This window comes from Erinaceus europaeus, chromosome 2 (genome assembly GCF_950295315.1).
Source record: "Erinaceus europaeus chromosome 2, mEriEur2.1, whole genome shotgun sequence".
NCBI lineage: Eukaryota > Metazoa > Chordata > Mammalia > Eulipotyphla > Erinaceidae > Erinaceus > Erinaceus europaeus.
Window position 1 is genome coordinate 150,404,196 of NC_080163.1, and position 21,797 is coordinate 150,425,992.

The following is a 21,797-nucleotide window of genomic DNA, read 5'->3' on the forward strand; positions in this document are numbered from 1 at the left end:
GGTATACTCCAAGGGGCCCATGACTTAACTACTTTTTGCTTCAGTCTGACAGCTAACATGCAGGTGGACCCAAGGTATTGTCTGGGGAGATGGTGTCCTAGTTGGACTAAAGACTAGAAAGCTGTATCAATCAAAGAAATCCCATATTTTTCCCAAATATGGGAAAAGAATATAAATATTGTTAACGGTAAACCCCATCAATTTGACCTGGGGCCCGTATTCAGCACAGGAGCCTACATAACGTCTGAGCTTCCCTTCTACCACTTACAAATTTAAATTTCCTTTTAGGTATACTCATCTTAATGGAATCTTCACTAATTAGAATACTCATTAAAAATTAGTAGTGCAAAGTCCTAGAACTGATCTGTTAACCTTTGCAAAGAATTTCCATGTCACTCCAAATCTTGAACACTGCTCTTTTCAAAAAATGTCAAAAGCATTTTCACAGAGAAAAGATCTTTCCTCTTAACAGAGAGGTAGCCTGCTCATCTGTATGTGTACACTACTCCTACTACTTCTTCTCTCAATCATGAGATTTTTGAGGTCATGAATGTTAGCATGAATTGGCAGGAGAGAATGAAAGATAATGAAATTTACAGTTTAAATAAAAGCTCACACTTTTTGCAAGTCTGTTTAAAGAAATTCTACAACCAAAGTAAATGCTAATTGCAAATGTGCAAGTACAAGGCAATATACTGTAGTAGACCCTTTCTTAAAGTAAAAATTAAACCCCAAAAATGAAAAATAAGGAGACAATACTAAGACTTTCACCTTTTTCCCCCAAAAAGATAATTTCTCAAATTAAATTCTAAAAAATATAAAGCATTTTGATAGGCATTTCTTATTTTTATGCTGTCAATATACACTCCACTATCAAATCTGCTTCTTTAAAAACAAAATGAGTTTAGGCGATCTAGGAGGTGGCACAGTGGACAAAGCATTGATTTTCAAGTGTGAGATTCTGAGTTTGATCCCCAGCAGTGCATGTACCAGAGTGATATCTGGTTCTCTTTCTCCTCCATCTCTCTCATTAATAAATAAGTGAAGTAATTTTTAAAAAATTAAATAAACAATGAGTTTATACTGATGCATCTTAGAAACATGCTACTATATCATTGATTAGATCAAATTGCTGCAAACAAAAATGCAGATGGAAACACTGCTTTAAACATGGTAAACATGCTGTTCCCTGAGGTTTAAAGGTCCTAAGGACATCACACTGAAAAGTACTCATGCATGTCTTATTCTTCTTTCATTCTGGACTGCAGTGAGAGTCCAAGCTAATATCATTTCCCATTTCCTAGGAAAGAAATTAAAAGTCAGAAACAATTTAAATTACTTGAATCTTCTCCTATGAGAGGAATTTGTATACCTCAGAAATGAATGTGGTGCTTTGATAGGGAATGCTTATTTGCTGTTGACAGCTTTTTAGTGAAAAAGATAGAAATCAGATTGAATTTCGACAGTGAGAAATTGAGAGCTTGTTCTGCCAGCAGGAGGCTGAGGCCTCTAATTTTACCTCTGCAAAACAAAGATGAACCAAGAATATAATCTACCTACTTTTCAAAAACAAAACATAAAAATTCTTTGTGTAGCCTGCTTCAAAGTAAGAAAAATTGCACACAGAGCCAGTTCTGTTCTATTTGTCTTGGTATTAATATAATAGCTGGACTGTATTCAAAAGCAGATAGAATAGATTCCAAATTCCATTATACTCTCTATTCTGAACTTTTCATTTGAACAATGAAGTCCACAGTAACCCCATCAAACTTTCTTAAACCAAAGGTTTGACAATCCCTGAATACCAAAATATCTCTAAGAGATAAAATTAAATTCTGTTCTACAAGTAAAATATTGATCGTCAAATACATTTTTGCAGTAGTAATGATATTGAAATATATATATATTTTTTAGACTCCTGTAATATTCTAATTACATATGATGAGTGCAAATAGAAAATGTTTTGTAATAGAAATAAAATTTGGTTTTGGTGAGCCTGTTGGGCAATTCTTCAAATACATTTTGCTCTCTAGCTTTCATACCTCAAACAGTAGCAATGATTATAAATTTCACTTCCCAAATGAAGTCCAAGGGGAAGAAACATCATAACAATTTTTCATGTTAGTACATTATGACTATGGAAAGAGTTTTTCTAGTAGAGATTTTTAACATCAAAGATTATCTGTTTCTATTACCACAACCCTGTGTGTATTATCTCAGGAGAAAGCAAGGTAAATGTTATTATAGACTCAAAAAAAAAGGGTTTTATCAGATAACATTTCCCGGCTTCTCCTTTACACCCTAACAGAGCAGAAGAAAATAATTAGATAATAACAACGATTTTTGTCAAGCTTCTAGACAGAAAACCTAGTGCTATTTCAGGGAACAGAATTAATAAACACAAAAACAAATATAAAGAATTACAGTGGCACAAAATGTTAAAAATGCATAGTACATAAATTTTATAGTGTCTTTTTTATTCCAGTCTTTCTGCTTGCTTCTGTTTTGGGTCACTACAAACTTGTGCACTTTTGCTTTGTATATTTTCCCCTAACTCATGGGTACATGTGCATATGTTTTCTGTCTCATGGACCCTGATCTATATCTAGGTTCTGAGGTTTTGTTGTGAGGTGCACTACCTGATATGGAATTGGGGAGTCCTATGAGCTAGGAATGGTCTCACTAAAGTGCTGGACCTAGAGGGTTGGCATTCTATGCCTGGTGTCTCTGGACATAATAAGAAGTGAAACGTGTCGAGGTGGTACTAATTTGTATTGATTTGGTTGAGCTCAGCAGATGCAATATCAAACGGTATGGATCAAGCGAACCATGCAGGAAGACGAGTCATGCCCTGGAGTTTCCAGGACTGGGAGAAATATGGGTTTTATAGAGAATGGGGAGAGTTCCTGCTGTCTTGGAGTTTAAGAAAGCAATAGATAGTTATTATTGTAACCAAGTAATTAGGGAATTTGGTTGACTTTGAAAATCTCATGGTTAGGATTTGCTGTATCATACAAGACCTTACCATGATTTATGCTATTTAATGCTATTTACCTATAGCTGTATCTTATATAGTGATACAAGAAGTTGCTTCTGGTCTCCCTGGTCTAAGACTATAGGTGATTTAATGTTTCAATTAAACAGTCATTATTAGAAATGTATTAATAATTTAAGCCCAGTGTTAAAATTCAATCAGGTTACCAGTTTGAAACCTTAAGTGCTTAGATTGAAGGAATATATACTGGGGTCTATGCATAAAAAAGTTTGAGAGTTTCAGTCTCTCTGCCCTGACCCAGCTTTCTAGTCCTATTTCCAACTCTGACATTATCTCCTCAGACAGTACCTGTGGTCCGCCTGCATGTTAGCTGTTGTGCTTGGGCAGAAATTAGTAATGTCATGGGCCCCTTGGTTTATACCTAAAATAGATCTACTAGCTTTTTCTAAAATGGAGATCCCAAAACTCATCTGCTATATTCTTGCCTTTAAGTTCCTGACTATTAAACAATTTGTTCTGCTTTATACCTTGATGCTTTTTCAGTCACCAAGTTGCAGATGCTACCATGATGCCAACCTGACTTCACTGGACAGAGAACTCCACCAATGTGTCCTGGACCCCCACCTCCCCAGACCCCTGCCCCACTAAGGAAAGAGAGAGATAGGCTGGGAGTATGGATCCACCTGCCAACACCCATGTTCAGTGGAGAACAATTACAGAAGCCAGACCTTCCACCTCTGCACCCCATAATGATCCTGGGTCCATGCCCCCAGAGGGATAAAGAATAGGAGAGCTTTCAAGAGAGGGGATGGGATACAGAACTCTGGTGGTGCTTGGAATTGTGCAGAATTGTGCCCCTCTTATCCTGTGGTCTTGCCGGTATTTTTTACTTTATAAATTAAAAAAAAGTAAAAATACATTGTAAAGGGGCCAGGCAGTGGCACACTCAGTTAAGTGCACAAGTCACCGTGCACAAGGACCTGGATTAAAGCCCCCCAACCCCCATCTGCAGGGGGGAAGCTTCAGTATTGAAGTATCTTTTGCCTTCCCTCTCTATCTCTCCTTTCATCTCAATTTCTCTGTCCTGTCAAAAAAAAAAAAGAAAGAAAGAAAAAAAGGGGGGCAGTGGTGGGGCTCACTTGATTCAGCATACATGTTACAATGCTCAAAGACCCAGGTTCAAGCCTCCAGTCTCCACCTGCAGGGAGAAAGCTTTGCAAGTGGTGAATCAGGGATGCAGGTGTCTCTCTTTCTCTCTTCCTCACTATCTTCCCCAATCCCTCTTAATTTCTCTCCATCTCTATTCAATAAACAAATAAATAAATAAAATATATTTTTAAAAATGAATATAAACAAAGGAAAAACGGCCACCAACAGCAATGGATTCATAGTGTTGGCACCAAGTCCCAGTGATAATACTAGTGGAGAAAAAAAAAATTATAACAGTGTTTGACTTGGTGGGAATGTAAACTGGGCCATCCCCTTTGGAAAAATAGTATGAAAGTTTCTCAGAAAATTATAGACAGAAAGAAATGGAAAGTCTAATAGATGCTCCACCATTCACATTCCTGTTAACCTATGATAAACAGGCTGACAATACAAAATAACTACTTCTAGCAAAACATAAATTCAGCAGTCTCATCAGTTTTTCATAAGGATGGAGCATTGATGTTTGGAGGTATGGTGGTAGATGGAGCGGGGGAGATGCCAATAAGGACTGGACATCATTGGATAACTTTCAGCAGTTCTGTCAACTCCCTTCAAGATCCTTTTGGCCACAGGCCTGCACATACACACACACACACACACACACACACACACAATATTCTGTTTTAGCAAGTCTCACTTAACTATGGATTTTCAACAATTTCAAAAGCAATTAATTCCCTGCATACTTAAATATTAACACTACATGCCAATCTAACTAAGGAAAATAATTGACATCTAATTGTGATTATTAGTTCAAATTAACTGCTTTTTACTAACCAACTGAATTTTCACTGAAAACACCATTAGGATTCTTTTTTAAATCTAAGGACTCATTCAGTCCAATCTGAGAATTCTATATTAGAAAAAGTGAGTGCACTGAAAGGAAATAACTGGTGTGTACTTCTGGAGATACGGTTGATTATCCTGAAATAAATCTAAAAACAGCTACAAGTGCAATATGAAGTAAGCATGCTTTTCAAAGATTGTTGGTCAGCCAGAAAGAAACTAAACCCAGATACAAACATGTGAACAGAAAATGAAAGGAAAGCAAAAATAGGGGGTTAAAAAAATTAAAGTGACTCTAAAGAAATACACACATGCACACATACACAGTCAACGACACAGTAAGGTATCTGTTAACACATGATGCAACTAAAGTTTTTCTTAAATTCACATATTAGAAAAGATGAATGATGAAGCATTTCAAAAATAAAATATTTTTTATTTATAAAAAGGAAACATTGACTAAACCATAGGATAAGAGGGGTACAACTTCACACAATTCCCACCTCTACAACTCTGTATCTCATCCCCTCCCCTGATAGCTTTCCTATTCTTTAACCCTCTGGGAGTATGGACCCCAGGTCATTGTGGGATGCAGAAGGTTGAAGGTCTGGCTTCTGTAATTGCTTCCCCACTGAATATGGGCATTGACAGTTTGATCCATACTCCCAGCCTGTCTCTCTCTCTTTCCCTAGCGGGGAAGGGCTCTGGGGAAGCAGAGCTCCAGGACACATTGGTGGGTTGTCTGTCCAGGGAAAAATAAAATATTTTAAAATAAATGACAGAAAAAAAAAAATCAAACCCCAGAAGGAATAGAAATTAATGTGAAAGACAAATAGCAAAGAATAAGGTTAAAAGTATGAAAACTTCCTTGGAAAAGATGATAAGCAATGAGCAAGAATGACCCAAAAAAGACAGCATAAAATACTTAATAAAATAGTTAATGAAAATACTTAATAAAATAGTTTCTACCTAGAGACCCTCCTCACCTACTTCCTATTTCACTTCCCTCGATCACTCTATTGTCAGATAAAGTAAGGACTACAAAAGCTGGATTAGGGCAAGAGACTGGCACACTTCTAGTCACTACCAGCCCCCCATCCCTCATCATCCAGGGACATAGTCAGGGAATCCTGGGATTCCCACATAGATATGATTGGTTTTGACTTCTAACAGATCCTTCTCTACATAATCACTGGTTATCTCCACCAGGAGCATCATCATAAACCCACTTATGGGGCCTCTACAGGAACTTGCCCTCATTGTGGAACAACAATGGAAGAAACTGCCCAACTCTCCAAAAGGAGGCTGGGTCAACATATTCTGTCACTCAAGGAAGACTGGTCCTGAAATGAATGCAGCCTAGAATGTTCCTAGCTGTGACTACAGAAGGCAAGCTCAGATGTACAGAGACACAGAGGTTACACAGGCTTCTGTGCTAAATATGAATAGACATGGGTCCTAGGTCAGATCACTGGGGTTTAACAGCTAATGGTATTTATATACTTTTCCCATATATGGGAGCTGCTTTCTGCCCTGATGCAGCTTCCTAGAAAGTCCTATCCCCAACTCTGACACTATCGTCCCAGACAATTACTTTCAGCACACCTGCATGTTAGCTATCAAGCTCAGGCAAAAATTACTGAAATCATGGGCCCCTTAGAATATACCTAAAATAGTCTTCCTAGTACTTTCTACCATGAAGACCCCAAATTTCATCTACTATATTATTACCTTTAGGTTCCTGATTATTAAACAATTTGTTCTGCTTTGTACCTTAGGGCTTTCCAGCCACCAAGTTGCAGATGCTACCATGATGCCAACCTTACTTCCCTGGGCAGATGGATCTCACCAGTGTGTCCTGGAACACCACCTCTCCAGAGCCTTGGCCCACTAGGGAAAGATAAAAACAGGCTGGGGGCAGCTATGAATTGACCTGTCAACACCAATGTCCAGCAGAGAAGCAATTACAGAAGCCAGACCTTTCACCTTCTGTCCCCCATAAAGAAGGTCCATACTCCCAGAGGGATAAATAGGGAACTTTCCATTAGAGGTTATGGGATATGGAACTCTGGTAATGGGAATTATGTGGAATTATACCCCTCTTATGCCACAATCTTGTCAATCATTATTAAATCACTAAAAAAAATAAATAAAAAGAATAGGGAAGCTTCCAATGGAGGGGATGGGATACAGAACTCTTGTGGTGAGAATTGTATGGAATTATAGCCCTTTTATCCCACATTCTTGTCAATCATTATTAAATTACTAATAAAAAGATAAAATAAAATATGATAAAATTAATAACCTCTAACAAATTGATTCATAAAAAGAAATAATTCACAGATTATCAGTTCAGTCAGTATCAAAGGGATATTAGTACAAATGTCACAAATATTAATAAAATGTTACCAATATCTTGATGCTAATAATGTTTTAAATGTAGGTAAAATAAAAATCTTTTTAATAAATAAAACTTAAGCTAAAGATATGTAGGGGAAATATTAAATCTGAGTAGTTTTATGTCTATCAGAAAAATTATATCATTACTAATTTATTACCACAAATAAAATTTCAAACACTCTAAGTCCAAGTGTAGCTATCATAATTGTGAAAAAAAAATATGAGTACTAGAGTCTTTCTAACAAGTTACTGCAATCTTACTGAGATATAATAGATTTATATCATTGTGTAATATTAAGGTATATAGCATAATAACATATATATATAATTACAATATATAATATATATTGAAAAGTTATTTCCAACAGTAAAGTTAGTTAATACATCCATCACTTCACAGTTAGCTTTTCTTTTGTAGTGAGAATGTTTAAGATCTACTATTTTTTTTTTATAAAAAGAAAACACTGACAAAACCATAGGATAAAAGGGGTACAACTTCACACAATTCCCACCACCAGAACTCCGTATCTCATCCCCTCCCTTGATAGCTTTCCTGTTCTTTAACCCTCTGGGAGTATGGACCCAAGGCCATTGTGGGATGCAGAAGGTGGGAGGTCTGGCTTCTGTAATTGCTTCCCCGCTGAACATGGGCAATGTCAGGTCAATCCATACTCCCCACCTATCTCTCTCTCTTTCCCTAGTGGGGCAGGACTCTGGGAAGGCAAATTTCAGGACACATTGGTGGGGTTGTCTGCTGTGTTATGAAGAACAATGAACGCACGTTCTCTGACCCATCTTGGATGGAGCTAGAAGGAATTATGTTAAGTGAGCTAAGTCAGAAAGATAAAGACTAGTATGGGATGATCCCACTCATAAATAGAAGTTGAGAAAGAAGAACAGAAAGGGAAACTAAAAGCAGGATTTGACTGAATATGGAATAGGGCACCAAAGTAAAACCTTTTTGGGTTAAGGGGGAGGGTGGATGTTCGGCTTCCGGGCGGGGGCGGGGATAGGATGGGACACAGTCTTTTGGTGGTAGGAATGGTGTTTATGTACACTCCTATTAATTTGTAGTCACATAAACCACTATTTAATTAATATGAGAGGGCAAAAATTGATTGAATGTCTCAAACTTTTTTTTTTAACCAGTGCACTGATCAGCTCTGGTTTATAGTGGTGTAGGGGATTGAACCTGGGACTTCAGAGCCTCAGGTATGACAGTCTGTTTTGCACAGTCATTATGCTATCTACTCCCACCCATCTCAAACTTTTTTTTTTTTTCCCTCCAGGGTTATTGCTGGGCTCAGTGCCTGCCCCATGAATCCACCGCTCCTGGAGGCCATTTTTCCCCCTTTTATTGCCCTTGTTGTAGCAGCCTCGTTGTGGTGATTATTATTGCCATTGTTGATGTTGTTCGTTGTTGGATAGGACAAAGAGAAATGGAGAGAGGAGGGGAAGACAGAGAGGGGAAGAGAAAGATAGACACCTGCAGACCTGCTTCACCGCCTATGAAGCGACTCCCCTGCAGGTGGGGAGCCGGGGGCTCGAACTGGGATCCTTATGCCGGTCCTTGCGCTTTGTGCCACATGCGCTTAACCCACTGCACCACCACCCGACCCCCCATCTCAAACTTTTTAATGCACAGACCATAGGCTGAGAATTCAATATATTGACTCTCTTAAAAGCGTAGACCAGGGAGAACAGAAGCAACCTGTGGCACAGCTATATACAAATAATGTCTAAGGATACAAACTATGGTGATGTTGTATATGATACAGCAAATCCTAACAAAGGGATTTTCAAAGTTAACCCAATTGCCAAATAATTTGATAATAGCAATAACTATCTATTGTATTTTTAAACCCTAAGACAACAGGAACCTCCCACTTCCTCTATAGAGCCTATATTTCTCCCAGTCCTGGAAACTCTAGGGTGGGGCTCACTTTCCTGCATGCCTCTCTCAATTCATACCAAATGATACTGCATCTGCTGATCCCAACTTAACGCAATGAGCATGCTTCACTTCAGACTGTGTCCAGAGACATCAGGCATGATGTCCCCTGCGCAAGGATGACATGCAAATTCGTGAAGCATTCTATATTTTGGGGATGCATTGGATCGACCTTCCCGTGGTGCATCCTGTGAGTACTCATTCATTGGGGAAACTGATGATCCTTCCTAGCCGACTGAATCCACATGGATCCCAGTCACTTTCAAAGCCAGCAACAAGCAGCTCCTGACAGCTTTCAAGCTGTTGGTCCTGCTCTTCGAGTCCTCCAACTTAATGTTGAGGGGCTATCCTTTGCCAAACGCGTTCTTATTGGTCAACTGGCGATACAGCATCAGGCAGATGTCATTTGCCTACAAGAAACACACATAGCAGTCGATGAAGCTGCTCGATTCACCATCAGTGGATTCGATTTAATATGCTATAATCTCCATCCTAAACACGGCCGAGCCATCTACGCCAAATCGTATCTTGCAGACGTTTACCACACGGCCTCTTCAACCTTCTACAACTCCATTACTATTGAACTATTCAGCTCATCAACGTATATAAGCCACCCAGTGCCTCATGGAATAATGAGGTCCTGCCTAGCCCGAATCACCCAGCCGTTTACGTTGGAGACTTTAATAGTCATCACCAAGACTGGGGATATTCCTCCACTAGTGCTGACGGCTCTATCTTAGCCGACTGGGCTTCAGCGAATGACCTCTCCCTATTATACGATCCCAAACAGCCAGGCTCTTTTCACAGTGCTAGATGGAATAAAGACTCATCGCCTGACCTGTGCTGGATTAGCACAGTCAACAGCCAAGCCTACGAGACATGTTCTCAAGGACTTCCTGCACAGTCATCACCGCCCAGCTATCATCCACATTGGTCTCCAGCTCCCACTGATTCTGTGCTCGGAGAAACTAAGATGGAACTTTCGGAAAGCAAACTGGCGTCTGTTCAGTGATCTTACCAACAAATCTATTCCTGCAATTCCAATTAACTCTATCCCCTCTGAAGATTCCTACAGGCACTTCCGTCAAGCCATCTTCAAAGCAGCTTCCCAAGCTATTCCTCGTGGGACACGTGCTAACTATATGCCTTGTCTTGATGCTGAATGTGAGCAACTACTAAAGCAGTATGATGAGTCAGGTGACCCAGATGTGGCCGACCATCTCATTGCCTCCCTGGATGCAGCACGCCAAGCCCGCTGGCAACAACTCACGGAAAGTCTGAACTTCACCCACTCAAGTAGGAAGGCCTGGAAGCTTCTTCATAGTCTGGGTGCCGTAGCCAACCCTCTCCCATCTCCCATCCTCCCGTATCCCCAAACTCAGTGGCCAGTCACCTAACTCAAGTTGGACGTGCTAAGATCGACCCAGTCTGGAAAAGAGAAATTTCCCATGAGTGGTCATCCACTTCCGGTTATCTTGTCCATCTCCAAAACTCTCTCCCTTTACACTGTCTGAACTGGAAGATGCTTTGAAGAGGGTTAAATAGGGAACAGCTGCTGGCTATGATAACATCACCCCAGAACTCATTCTTAACTTGGGACCCGCAGCAAAGAAGTGGCTCACTACATTCTTGTCCCACATCTTGGAATCTGAATCTATGCCCAAAATTTGGCATCGTGCGAAGACAATAGCAGTTTTGAAACCAAAGAAAGACCCAACACTGGCCGCCAGCTATAGACCAATTTCTCTCCTCTCTGTGTGTTACAAACTCCTTGAGAGGCTGCTTCTGTTATGAATTTCTCCTCTTACAGAGAAATTCCTATCACCCGCCCAAGCTGGTTTCCGCCCAGGAAGATCTACCTGCGAACAAGTCCTGGCCCTCTCAACTTACATTGAAAATGGATTCCAGAAGAATTTAAAGACGGGTGCTGTCTTTGTTGATCTCACAGCAGCCTATGACACGGTCTGGCATCGTGGTCTCCTAGTCAAGATCTCAAGATGCCTGCCTCCATGGGTGGCCAACACTATATCGTTTCTTCTCCAAAACAGAAGATTCCGGGTGCATCTGGGTGACAAGTCTAGCAGATGGAGATTTGTCTCAAGTGGCCTCCCCCAGGGCTCTGTTCTGGCTACTACACTATTTAATATTTACATCAATGACCTCCCAGAAACTTCTTCAAGGAAGTTCATCTACGCCGATGACATCTGCTGTGCAACTCAGGCATCAAAGTTCGACATCCTCGAGGAAACACTCACGAAAGACATGTCTCTGATATCTGATTACTTTAAAAAATGGCGACTAAGCCCTAGCACTGCAAAAATGGTATCATCTGTTTTCCATCTACACCATGCCTCGGCCTCGTGTGAGCTTAATGTGCAGCTTGACAATACGAGAATCTGGCAAGAGGCCCAGCCAGTCTATCTTGGCATTACTTTTGATCGCACTCTGTCATTTCACGAACATCTCATAAAAACTGCAGCAAAGGTGGGCGCGAGGAATAACATCATTGCAAGACTGGCCAGCTCCTCATGGGGCGCCAGCGCTTCCACACTACGATCATCATCTCTGGCATTATGCTATTCCTCTGCAGAATACTGTGCCCCAGTATGGTTCCATAGCCCGCATGTCCACTTGGTCGATTCCAAATTATATTTCTCCATGAGGATAATTTCTGGAACCATCCATTCCACCCCGGTTCCATGACTGCCAGTTCTTAGCAACATCGCCCCACCAGATATTCGTTGGGATGCGGCATCATTTAAGTTCATTTCCCACATCTACGCTCGACCGGACCTGCCAATATACGCGGATATCTTTGCCCACCCTGTCCAACGCTTGATGTCTCGTCATCCAATCTGGTCCCCTACGCCTACACTGAACTTCTCTGTTCCAGACTCTTGGAAACAGAGTTGGCAGTCAGCTGAGGTAAAGAACAAACACCTCATCACAGACCCCTGCAAGCGTCAACCCGGCTTTGACCTAGCACGTTATGATTGGGCCCTCCTCAATCGCTATCGAACAGGCCATGGCCAGTGTGCCGCTATGTTCCATCGCTGGGGAGCTAGAGACGACCCGAACTGCCCCTGCGGCTCCAGACAGACTATAACCCACATAGTCAATGACTTCCACCTCTCCAGATTCAAAGGAGGTCTCAAAACTTTACATCAAGCTCAACCTGACGCTGTTAACTGGCTTCGGAAGAAGGGCAAATGCTAGAAGAAGAAGAAGGCATGGAATGTCACCTTCAACCGCATTACTTGGCCACCAGGTTCCAGATGCTAGCATGATGCCAACCAGACTTCCCAGGACAGATCTACTCTTTTAACAACGTCCCATTATATAATGCACTGTACACCATGTTGTACAGTAGATTCCAGAATTTATTCCTCCTATATTGTAAGTCTTTATCCTTTGACCACACTCACTAATTTTGCCAAATTCCCAGAGACCAGAAAGTTCAAGATCAAGCTACAAGCAGATTTGGTGGAGAGAGAGAAAAAGAGGCTCTTTTCTGGTTCACAGACAACAGTTATCCCATGGAACCCTCCCAAGGTAACAAAGAGGAATGCTTTCTAACATATGATATAAGGGAAACAATGGGATGCATTGGATCGACCTTCTCGTGGTACATCCCGTGAGTACCCATTCATTGGGGAAACTGACGATCCTTCCTAGCCAACTGAATCCACATGGATCCCAGTCACTTTCAAAGCCAGCAACAAGCAGCTCCTGACAACTTTCAACCTGACGCTGTTGACTGCCTACGGAAGAAGGGCAAATGCTAGAAGAAGAAGAGGGAAACAATATCATTCATAGGTACTCTTCTCTCACCAAATCACCTCCAAAATTCATCACATAAGGAATTATGTTTTACTTTTTATTTTTGCCACCCTGGTTATTACTGGGGCTCAGTTCTTACATGATAAAGCCACTGTTCCAGGTGGCCTTTTTATGTATTATTTTTCTGGATTTCTGTGGTGTCAGTTGTGATCACTCCTCTATCATTTACAATTCTATTTATTTGAGTCTCCTCCCTTTTTTTTTTTTTTTTTAGTGAGTCTGGCTAGAGGTTTGTCAATCTTGTTTAATTTTTCAAAGAACCAACATTTGGCTTCATTGATCTTTTGTATGGTTCTCTTATTTTCAATGTTGTTTATTTCTACTCTAACTTTAGTGATTTCCACCCTTATGGTTGCTTTAGGGTTCCTTTGTTCCTCTTCCTCTAAGTCCTTAAGGCGTGCAGTAAGGTTGTTTTCTTGAGCTTTTTCTTGTTGTTTAATATGTGATTGTATGGCTATGAGTTTCCCTCTCAATACTGCTTTATCTGTGTGCCAAACATTTTGATAGCTTGTGTCATCATTTTCATTTGTTTCCAGGAACATTTGAATTTCCTGCTTGAGTGACTCTCTGAGCCAGCAGTTGTTGTTGAGTTTCCAAATTCTGTGACTTTTAGTAATTTTCTGTTTGTTGTTAAATGTTAGCTTTACTCCACTGTGGTCTGAGAATATACTTGGGATGATTTCAATGCTCTTGAATTTGTTGATGCTGTCTTTGTGGCCTAATATGTGGTCTATCCTTGAGGATGTGCTGTATGGATATGAAAAGAATGTATATTCCAGTTTTTTGGGGTGAAGAACTCCGAAAATGTCCAGGAGGACTAGTCTGTCCATCTCTTCATTTAATTCTCTTGTTTCTTTGTTAATTCTCTGCTTCATTGATCTAAGTGTGAAAGTGGGGGTGTTAAAATCTCCCACTATTATTGTATTACTATTTATGTATTTTTATAGTTCTTTCAGTAGGTGTTTGATGTATTTAGATGGAGCCTCATTGAGTGCATAGATATTAATAATTGTTAACTTCTGGGTTGATTGATCCTAATCATTATTTAATGGCCTTGCCTACCTTTTATTACTTTATTTAATTTAAAGTCTATTGTGTCAGAGATGAGAATGGCTGTTCCTGCCTTTTTTGTGGTCCATTAGCCTGTAGGATAGTTTTCCATCCCTTCACTTTAAGCCTGTATTTGTCTTGTTGGGTCAGATGGGATTCTTGCAAGCAGCATATGGTTGGGTTGTGTTTTCTGATCCATCCTCCCACTCTGTGCCTTTTAATGGGTGAATTTAAGCCATTGACATTTATTGATATTATGGATTTAATGTATTGTAGTGCCATTATTCTACAATTTTTTATTTGCTCTGATATATGGCAAGTATTATGGTGATGCTCTTGTTTATAAGAGATCTTTTAGAACCTCTTTCAGGACAGTCTTGGTGATGGTTGCCTCCTTTAACTGTTGTCTGTCTGAGAAAGTTTTGATCCCTCCATCTAGTCTGAATGAAAGTCTAGCAAGATATATTATCCTTGGTTGAAACCCTTTTTCATTCAGGGCTCAGTAGATATCTTGCCATTCTCTTCTGGATTTTAGAGTTTGAATGGAGAAGTCTGCTAATAATCTTATGGGTTTTCCCCTATATGGTGACTTTTTGTTTTTCTCTTGCAGCCTTTAGGATACTTTCTTTATCCTTACTTCTTTTCATTGTAACTACAATGTGTCTTGGTGTCTTCAGGTCTGGGTTGATTCTGTTTTGGACTCTCTGAGCCTCTTGAATCTTAATGTCCTTTCTGTTGTTTAGGTCTGGGAAGTTTTCTTCTATAATTTCCTCTAGAATGTTTGCTTCTCCTTCCTCTCTTTCTTCCTCTGCCAAGCCAATTTTGTAGAGAGTTACTAGGCCTATTTCAGTTATATTCCAAAGGGCCCATGACTATACTAGTGTTGTTGTTGTTGTTTGTTTGTTTGTTTCTGAGCCTGGCATCTGATATGCAGGTGGACCCAAGTTATTGTCTGGGGAGATGATGCAGGTGGCCTTTTTTGTTGTTGATTTTGTGTGTGTGTGTGTATGTGTGTGTGTGTTTGTGTGTGTGTGACAGAACTAGAGAAAAATTGAGAGGGAAGGTGAAAGGTAGAAAGAGGAGAGGAGCAAAAGAGACACCTGCAGCACTATCTGCTTGTTTGCAAAGATTTTTAGTGGATTTAACCCAACTTTGAAAAATAAACCTCAGGTTCACAAAGGCCTTAGTGACCCCATATCATGAAAAAGAAAAGGGTGGCTAAAGTCTATCCCATATGCTCCTACAAGAAACATTAAAGTGTATTTCCTCCTCTCCTTAGGAACAAGAGTCAGCAAAAATGTCAGGAAGATCATGCTAGAGAAAGATGACAGATAACTGATAGGGAGCAGTTACAGTAATGAGATGAGGAATGTACTTGGTTTTGACCCTTGTGGCCAGGGCTTCCCTGTGGCCTTGTGCCTATATAATTCCACTGCTCTTATCAAACTATTTGCTTTTCAGATGGAGGATGAAAGATGAAGAGGAACTGAGAGAAGGTAGGAAACAGAAAAGGAGAGACACCACAGTACTACTCACTGATCATAAACTTCTGTTTTGTGTGGTGCTCCCATGTGGTGGCCAGCATCTCAAAAACAGGTTCCCAAGCATAGTAAGGCATGCACTCTACCAGGTGAGCCATCTCTCTTAAGCCTCTAATTTTTTTTCCCTATTATCCTGAAACTTTGATTTTCTGCAGAACTGAACAGAGGAAATATTTGATGGAAGAAGTGAAACAATACAACTCCTCCCCATGTGTGTCTATGAACAGTCTTACATTACAGCTTCCACTTAAGAAAAAAGGAAAACCACATGGATTAAATGGATAGTTAACAGAGCTAACTTTCTAGTTAATTAGAGGGAGTCTGATTTCCTTAAGCATTCTGATTCTCATTTAGAATTGATATTATATTCACAGTAGGTCCTGTGCCAAAATTTCCATTTATATGTGCAAGTATATGTGATATATATATATATATATGTGTATATATATATATATATATACTGTTAACATATATGATGTCTTTTTAATTAACTTAGGAATGAAATAATTCACATTATTTGCTCATTTCTTGAAACAATGATACAGAATTGGGAGAGAAATGGCATCTGAATTATGTCTTTTCTTAATAAACAAAAATAAACAATATAAGATATTTTTGAAAACATGTAGTGTCTAGCTTTTTCTCATTTCCCAATTCTTTCCTTGCTTACAAGAGGGCTAAAAGCTGTTTGGGAGTGGTAGGATTAAACAAAAGGCAAACATGTTTCTCTAGACTTTCACTGTTCTCTTCCCTCAACTTTTAATTAAAATATAATCAGTTGGGGATGAGGAAAGCCAAATACAAAGATAATTATGTACAGAAAACTGAAAAGGATATTTCAGCTATGTATAAGCTATTAGCACTTCCATAGCTATCTGATCATGTGAGTTTAAAATCATATGCTGAACTCCTGTGAGACATCAGCATTAAACTCTGTGAAGACAGCAAATCAATACCAACTTTTGAGAAAGGAGCAGGGTAGTCTCGTGAGTGAATGAAGGCCAGAAGTAAAGACAGTTAGCTGGCCTATCCTAGATCCACAAGTGCTTGAATCTCATCACATGGGGCACCAATGGCTACAATGATCACAGACTTTCAAAGTCTATAAATGGGTAGCTACAGAAGCAGGAAACCTGGCTTTGTACAAATTTCAAAGAAGAAAAATCAACTTTAGCCAATTGGTGAAAATTCCCACTGAATGGTTTGGATTCCACAGTTCAAGTAGTAACTTAAATAGATAATGGCTTTCCTTTACACAAGCAGTGAACTAGAAGAAGAAATCCAGAAAATTAATCCTACATCATAAAAAAAAAAAAAAAACCATAGGGCCAAATGGTAGTGCACCTGGTTAAGTTAGCACACACATTACAGTGTGCAAGGACCCAGATTCAAGTCCCCAACCCCCACCTGCAGGGGGAAAGCTTCACGAGTGGCAAAGCAGAACTGCAGGTGTCTTTCTGTCTCTCTCCTCTCTATCTCCCCCTTCCTCTCAATTTCTGGCTGTTTCTGTCATCCAATAAGTAAATAAAGATAATTAAAAATATATATAAAAAGAAAGCTTAAAAAAAAACCAAATCCAACAGAGAAGGTAAAAGACCCGCACATTGGGGGTCAGGTGGTAGCGCAGCAGGTTAAGCACACATGGCATGAACCAGCTGAATAGCCTAAGGATCCTGGTTCAAGACCCTGGATCCCCAGCTGCAGGGGAGTCACTTCACAGGTGGTGAAGCAGGTTTGCAGGTATCTATCTTTCTCTCACCCTCTCTGTCTTGCCCTCCTCTCTCCATTTCTCTCTGTCCTATCCAACAATAATGACATCAATAATCACAACAATAATAACTACAACAACAAAAAAAACAAGGGGAACAAAAGGGAAAATAAATACATAAATAGTTTTTAAAAAAAATTTTAAATGAAGAAGATACAACGAAAAAGAAAAATATCCCATGTTCATGGATTGGAAGAATTAACATCAACAAAATGACTTATTATGTCCTGTGCAATATACAGATTCAGTGCAATCCCTATCAAAATCTTGTTGAATTTCTTTAGGACCAGGAACCTAAGGCACAAAAGCACCTTTTTTTAACCATTGTTTGTTTGTTTGTTTGTTCATTTTATCAGAATACTGCTCAGCTCATTTATGATGGGACTGGGAATCTAACCTGGGGCCTTGGAAACTCAGACATAAAAGTGTTTTTGCATAATCATTATGCTATTTCTTCATCTTTTCAGTTTTTTTTTCCCTCCAGGGTTATTGCTGGGCTCGGTGCCTGCACCATGAATCCACCGCTCCTGGAGGCCATTTTTCCCCCCTTTGTTGCCCTTGTTGTTGTAGCCTCGTTGTAGTTATTGTTATTGCCATTGTTGATGTTGTTCGTTGTTGGATAGGACAAAGAGAAATGGAGAAAGGAGGGGAAGACAGAGAGGGGGAGAGAAAGATAGACACCTGCAGACCTGCTTCACCGCCTGTGAAGCGACTCCCCTGCAGACGGGGAGCCGGCGGCTGGAACCCGGATGCTTACGCCCATCCCTGCGCTTTGCGCCACATGCGCTTAACCCACTGCACCACCAGCCGACCCCCCATCTTTTCAGTTTTATGTCCTAATTTTGTCCCTTTTTCCAAATCACTTTATTGAGGAAATGATAACTCACACAACTTCTATTGCCATAAAACTAGTAACTCACCTCTCCCTAAAGAGGTGTCAGTACACCTCATCTATTACCAAATCAGAGTATCTTTGTATAGATTTTTTTTTAGCAGCTAGCCCATTTATATCAAAGAGAAGCAACAAATCTGAATTGATAATTGAATTAAGTTTGAGGCAAAGAGGATTTGATTTCTATATCTGGGTTCTTAGTGTCATGTGAAATGGATTCAGAAATATAATCACAAAAGTAGTTTATTTTAAGAAAAGAATACTTGAAAAGAATACAATTTGAAGACTTACAGATATTAAAACACATATTAGCTAAGTTAGTAGCTACAATTTAAACTGGTATTAAAAATTAAAATGGTATTAGCACAAGGATAGACAATAAGGTCAATGCAACATAACAAACAGCTAAGAACATATGAGCCACATTTATATGGGCAAATGTAGCTCTCGGCAGTTTTGTGGAGAAAGAAAAATAATTTTTGTTTTGTTTTTAAGTTTATTTACTTATTTATTTTCATAGGACAGAGAGAAATTGAGAAGAAAAGGGGATAAAAGGGGAGACAGAGAGACACCCGCAGCAAAAGCTTTAGCATAAAGCTTTCCCCCTGTAGGTGGGCTCCAGGGACTTGAACCCAGGTCCTTGTGCATGGTAACATATGCACTTACTACCACCATCCCCTAGAAAAAAAATCTTTGCTAATGACGTTGAGTCAATTGGATGCCCATATGGAAAATAAATGAACTTCAGGGCCGGGTGCTGGCACACCTGGTTGAGCACACATGTTGCAATGTGCAAGGACCTGGGTTTGAGCCCTTAGTCCCCACCTGCATGGGTAAAGCTTTGCAAGTGATGAGGGAGGGCTGCAGGTGTCTGTCTCTCGCCTTCTCGATTGCTTCCTTCCCTCTCGAAGTCTGGCTGTCTCTATCCAATAAATAAATAAAGATTAAAAAATTTAAAAGAAAATAAATGAACTTTGACCCCCTACTTCAAACAATTGACAATAGTCCTAACAGTCACAAAAAAATGAAAAAATATTTTACCAGGGAAAAATATATACCTGAAAGCATATATATATACCTGAAATATATAAGCAAAAATATATACCTGAAAGTACACAAGAGTCTGCAGGGAATACCCCCCCCAAAACTTCCTCTCCACTATTCCAACCGTTGGGTCCATGAATGCTCAACAATTTTTTTGGCTTTGTATGTTAACTCTTTTCAGCCACCAGGTTCTGGATGCCAGCATGATGCTGACCCGACTTCCCTGGACTGATGACCCCACCAATGTGTCCTGGAGCTCCACTTCCCCAGAGACCCACCCTGCTAGGAAAAAAGAGAGGCAGACTGGGAGTATGGATCGACCAGTCAAAGCCCATGTTCAGCGGGGAAGCAATTACAGAAGCCAGACCTTCCACCTTCAGCAACCCACAACAACCCTGGGTCCATGCTCCCAGAGAGACAGAGAATGGGAAAGCTATCAGGGGAGGGGATGGGATATGGAGATTGGGCTGTGGGATTTGTGTGGAGCTGTACCCCTCTTATCCTACAGTTTTGTTAATGTCTCCTTTCTTAAATAAATAAAAAAGGAAACACACAAAAAATGAAAAAATAAAACTACTAAAGATAATATAGGTAACTGCATACATTTAGAAAAGGCAAAACTTGTTCTTAAATGAGCTTGAACCCCATAATAAAAGAAAATTAGATAATTTAGACTTCACTAAAATATTTCAACATATCAAAAGATGCCATTTTCTTTTTTTCCCTTTATCATCATGTATATTTTATTGATTTTTTTGTATTTTTACTTATAAAAAGGAAACACTGACAAAACCATAGGATAAGAGGGGTACAACTCTACTCAATTCCCATTACCAGAACTCCATATCCCATCCCCTCCCCTGACAGCTTTCTTATTCTTTATCCCTCTAGGAGTATGGACCCAGGGTCATTATGAGGTGCAGAATGTGAAAGGTCTGACTTCTGTAACTGCTTCCCAGCTGAACATGGGCATTGGCAGGTCGATCCATACTCCCAGCCTGTCTCTCTCATCCCCTAGTAGGGTAGGGTTCTGGGGAAGCAGGGTTCCAGGACATATTGGTGGGGTTGTCTGTCCAGGGAAGTCTGGTTGGCATCATGTTAGCATCTGGAACCTGGTGGAACCTGGCAGAGCTAACATATAGAGCCAAAACAATTGTTGACTAATCTTAAACATAAAGTCTGGAAAAGTTCATATGAAGAGTTGGGGGTCTCCATTTTGCAGATAGTTAGTAGTCCTATTTTGGTTATATTCCAAAGAGCCCATGGCTATATTATTTTTTTTTCCTGAGCCTGATATCTGATATGCAGGTGGATCTAAGTTATGCCTGGGGAGATGATGTCATAGCTGCAAAAAGGACTAGAAAGCTGGATCAGGGAAGAAGATAGTAGCTCCCAAGTATGGGAAAGGTGTATAAATATTGTTGACTGTGGTCTAGGAGGTGGCGCAGTGGATAAAACAGTCTCTCAAGCATGAGGTCTTGAGTACCAGAGTGATGTCAGGTTCTTTTTCTCTCTCTCCTATCCCTCTCATTAACAAATAAATAAAATATTTAAAATATATATATATTATTGACTGTAAACCCCATCGATTTGATCTGATCCGGGGCCCATATTCAGCTTAGGAGCCTATGTGGCCTCTGCATCTCTATAGATCTGAGATCACATTCTGTGGTCATGAGAAGGAATGTTCCAAGCTGCCCCAATTTCAGGACCCATCTTCCTCAGGTGGAACATTGAGTATGTTGTCCACTGTTGATCCACATTGAAGGCAAGGTCCTATGGAGGCCCACAAAGGGGTCTACTGTGTTGTTCCTGATAGGCATGACCAGTAACAATGGAGAGAGAGAGAACTATTCGAGACCTAGGCTGTCATGGCATACATCAAAAAAGACAGCAGCAACAAATGCTGGAGAGGTTGTGGGTCAAAGGAACACTTCTGCACTGCTGGTGGGAATGTAAATTGGTCCAACATCTGTGGACAGCAGTCTGGAGAATTCTCACAAGGCTAGGCATGGACCTTCCATATGACCCAGTAATTCTTCTCCTAGAGATATACTCCAAGGACTCCATAACACACAACCAAAAAGATATGTGTACACCTATGTTCATAGCAGCACAATTGTAATGGCTAAAATCTGGAAGCAACCCAGATGCCCAGCAACCAATGAATGGCTGAGAAAGCTGTGGTATATATGCAAAATGGAATACTATGCAGCTATTAAAAACAATGAACCCAACTTCTCTGACCCATCTTGGATGGAGCTAGAAGAAATTACGTTAAGTGAGCTAAGTCAGAAAGACAAAGATGAGTATGGGATGAT